At 37.1% G+C, this 4,429-nt stretch overlaps 1 pseudogene; it reads left to right on the forward strand.

Moving 5' to 3' along the window:
* Positions 1-436: 436 nt before the first annotated feature.
* LOC142628629 (subtilisin-like protease SBT3) lies at positions 437-3,579 on the forward strand (annotated as a pseudogene).
* The last annotated feature ends 850 nt before the right edge of the window (positions 3,580-4,429 follow it).

Consider the following 4,429-nt stretch of genomic DNA (forward strand, 5'->3'; position numbering starts at 1 on the left):
TGATCCATTTTTTTTTCTAATTATATGCAAACTAAACTTTTTAAGGTTCAAATTTATTATTCTAATTTTTCATTCTTTTAAGGAAATTATCGTGATCATCAAAACTCATCACAAAATTACAATATTATCTTAACTAAAATTAAAATTAAACCAAAGATATTATAAAGTGTTGTATTGTATTGGTCAATCCAATCATGTGTTTTGATTCAATTAGGGAACCTATTATACAACATCTAAGAAATTGAACTTAAATTTTGGCCGTATTATAAAAATTGGCTGCCACTCTTACATGCTGCTTATTTTAGTGTACAGTAGGTTTATTTTCAATGTCAAAATAATAAGTTTGATTTATCATTTGTTATAAAATGCCTGCATTTATTTTAATTATGATATGGATTATTAAATATAATAAAAAAATATTTGTATTATACGGATAATGCCACCAATATCCTCCTTGCCAGACAAATATTGTGAGGTAAGCATTCTGAGAAAAAAAAAATGATTAACAAGATTTCATAACTCGTGTCAATTATACTAATGAGGATGGCACTTAACCTAGTTTAAGGTTTATATTGTGTGTATTGTTGAATATAGGTTCCTTTATCATTACCAAAAAAGGCATGTTTGAAAGTAAATCAAAACGCATCTTCTTTTTGAAACGTTGCTCATTGCCATAGCAACACCATCATGGATCAATTCTTGACCTTTGATCCTTTTTTCAATCGTTCTATTTTGAAATCAACTGGCATTCTTCTCTGTAGGAGAGTATGAATTTGGGGATGTAATAGCCACTGAATTCATATCTAAGTTGCACTGCCACCGAATGCTTTTTTGGACCAATACATTCATGAGTCTATGATAACAACCAAAGGTTTTGTAGTTGAATTGACACCTCTCTATGCACAAAATACTTGGGGGATTTGGGGAAAAGAGTTCGAATTGCAGGATTAATAGAATATTGTAATTAGCTCTCCCAAAAAAAAAAAAAATGAAGCCAATCCAATAATCCTGATTGCAACGAGCTCCATTGCCACAAATTTTTAAATAAACGTTACCTTTCATTGCTTAAAATTTTATAGAATAGAATTTTCCATCTATTCGTTGGATTGGCTTGCTTTGCCGGCTCTGACTTGATTCAAGTAGCCTTTCACTCACTCAACGGATAGTTTTGAAATTAACCAAGGAATATTTTAAGCACAGACCATTTCTTTCCTATGGTATTAAATACATTCCAATTCTCATTGTTTCCTACGGCAATAGCTAGCCCATCACTACAATAACCATGAACATGAGTTTCTCCTGATTTCAAAGTGTGCACTACTCTCGCTGCAATTATTTCTGCTTGGTTTTGTCAATGCAGTGTCTCAATCTGAAGAATACAAGACATACATGATTCACATGCACCATTCTGACAAGCCTGAGTCTTTCTTAATCCATGAATCATGGCATCGTTCCATCCTAAATTCATTATTGCCATCTCCTGCTGATAACAAAGAACTATTGTTGTACTCGTACAACCATGTCATGCATGGCTTCAGTGCAAGGCTCACACCCTCTCTGCTCTCTGAGATTGAGAAATCTCCATTTCACATTGCCAAGTCCTTTGGCAAGTTGTTTACGACCTACACTTCTAAGGTTCTTGGGCTACAACAAAGCTTTGGCATATGGCCTGCTGCTTCATATGGAGAAGGTGTGATTGTTGGCATTCTTGATACAGGAATTTGGCCAGAGAGTGAGAGTTTTAATGATGAGGGTATGTCACCAGTGCCACAAAGATGGAAGGGAAAGTGTGAGAATGGCACAACATTTAGTCCTTCAGCATGCAATCGGAAGCTCATTGGGGCGCGAACGTTTAGGAAAGGACTTCAAGCTGCAGGTGATCAAATATCCAAGGAACAAGACTTTAATTCTGTAAGAGATTTCATGGGTCATGGTATACACACATCATCCACAGCAGTGGGTAACTATGTACCTGGTGTAAGTCACTTTGGATATGCAAGAGGCACAGCTAGAGGGGTGGCTCCTGATGCACATCTTGCCATGTACAATGTTAGTTGGGCAACAACAACAAAATCGACTTTTGCAACTGATCTGCTTGCTGGCATGGAACAAGCAATTCTTGATGGGGTTGACATCTTGTCTTTGTCCCTTGGCATTGATCAGCCACCTTATTTCAAGGATACCATTGCCATTGCTTCTCTTTCTGCAATTGAGAAAGGAATATTTGTTGTCTGTTCTGCTGGAAATGACCGAGGTTTCAAAACAGTACACAATGGAGCACCTTGGATCACAACAGTAGGGGCTGGTACACTTGACCTAAGTTTCCAAGCAGTAGTGACTCTAGAAAATGGGGTTTCCCTTGAAGGTACATCATACTTTCCAGAAAGCGTTTTCGTTACTGATTTGCCTTCGTACTATGGCAAAGCCAACTAGAGCAAAGCGATGTGCAACTACTCAGCATTAGATAGAGAAGAGTTTGTTGAGAAGGCAGTCTTCTGTGACTATAGCGCTGATATTTATGCTATTGATCAGCTTAGTGAGCTCGAGAGGGTAGGCGCTAATGCAGCTATCATCGTTAACAATGAATCATTTACTTTACATCCAGATAGGTTCTCCACTCCAAGCCTTATTTTACCAATTGCTTCAGGATATTTGATTAAAGAGTATGTGGCAATGGTGAGAAACCCAAAGGTGGAAAGCATGAGGTTTGTCTTGACAAGGTTGGGTACAGAGTCTGCACCTCAAGTGGCCTTGTTCTCTTCAGAAGGACCAAACCCAATCAGTCCAGGAGTTCTAAAGCCGGATATTCTGGCTCCAGGATTTGAAGGGCTAGCTGCAGTTTCTCCCATCATACCATACATGCAAGTTGGCAAATATGTTTTGGCTTCAGATTATGCAATAATGTCGGGCACATCAACGTTGGCACCTCATGTTGCCGGCGTTGGAGCTTTGTTGAAAGCACTCCACCCTGAATGGAACCCAGCAGCTGTCTGCTGTCCGATCAGCTATAATGACCACAGCCTATGCCAAAGATAATACTGGCACAATTTTGAAAGACCAAGGGACAGGTCTTTCTGTGACACCTCTACAATTTGAGGCTGGACATATCAATCCAAACCAAGCCATGGATCCTGGACTCATCTATGACACGGTTTTTCAAGATTATATTGAATTTTGTGTGGCCTGGGATACACTAAAAGCCAAATAAGTCTTGTCATTAAACGAACTCAATGGAGCTGCAGCCAAAAGCCTATTCATGATCTAAAATACCCCACTTTCATGGCCATATTCTCTAATAAAACCAAATATCCAGTGGCACAGAAATTTAGTAGGGTTGTGACAAATGTTGGAAACGATGATAATACTGTTTACCGAGCACATTTGGAGAATGTTCCTATTGGAATGAGAATCAAAGTTGCACCTGAAACTCTAACATTCACTCGCAAAAATCATAAGCAAGGTTTTGTTGTGAGCATTGAGATTGATAGAGAATTTCAAATGGTAATTTAAGCTTTTCTCAAATGGATTGATCAACATAACCACATGGTATCAAGCCCCATAGTGGCTATTAATTTCTAGCTGAAATTATATGTTAGAAATTGCCTCAAATTCCTAAAATTATTTAGTTTAAGTTTCCTAGGCGTGAAAGAAAAGGCTTTTCCTTAGTGTGAAAGGCAGCGAGTTTACTTAGTGTGGAAGACAAATATTCTCCTTAATATAAAAGGAAAAATTATTCATTATTCAATAAGTAATTGGATGTTCTTTGTCCATGAAGGAAAATGTATGGAGTCACGTCAATAGGCATTGTTATTTAGAGGTAGGTGACTTTTGTCTAAGGTTACTCCCATATGGGGAGAGGAGAAAACTCCTAGACGAACATGAGTGAAACAAAAGCTCAGTAAATGGTATTGGCTTAAATTACCAATACATATACACAACACAAGTAGTTTTTGGTTACAATAGAAATTCCTAGATAAAGGTAGAGGAGCTAAGGATAAAACACAACAGATCAGGTTATGTGATAACTATAGGAACATTTGAATTTTGAGTAGCAACGTGATCTTTATTTGAATTTTGAGCAGCAACGTGATCATTAGAAAGTGGCTTGACATTATCTTTAGCAATATCTGAATCCATTATGAAAAAGTAAATTTGTGATTGAAATGAAAATTCTGTTATTGATTGAACTGATCTGTACATATATATACTCTATAACTAACTTTACCAAAACTTTGCACGTGTGAACATAACTAACAAACTCAACTGACTACCACACGTGACCACTAACCTATCTATTAATTATACACAAAACTACCAGTAGCTTTACATACCATTACAAAAACAACACTAACTATACTACTACATGTATATTTTGTCGTTTAGATGTATCTGTACACTTCTCCACTTTCTTCAACTGTGGACCACTTGA

Source organism: Castanea sativa, chromosome 1 (assembly GCF_040712315.1).
Source record: "Castanea sativa cultivar Marrone di Chiusa Pesio chromosome 1, ASM4071231v1".
Taxonomy (NCBI): domain Eukaryota; kingdom Viridiplantae; phylum Streptophyta; class Magnoliopsida; order Fagales; family Fagaceae; genus Castanea; species Castanea sativa.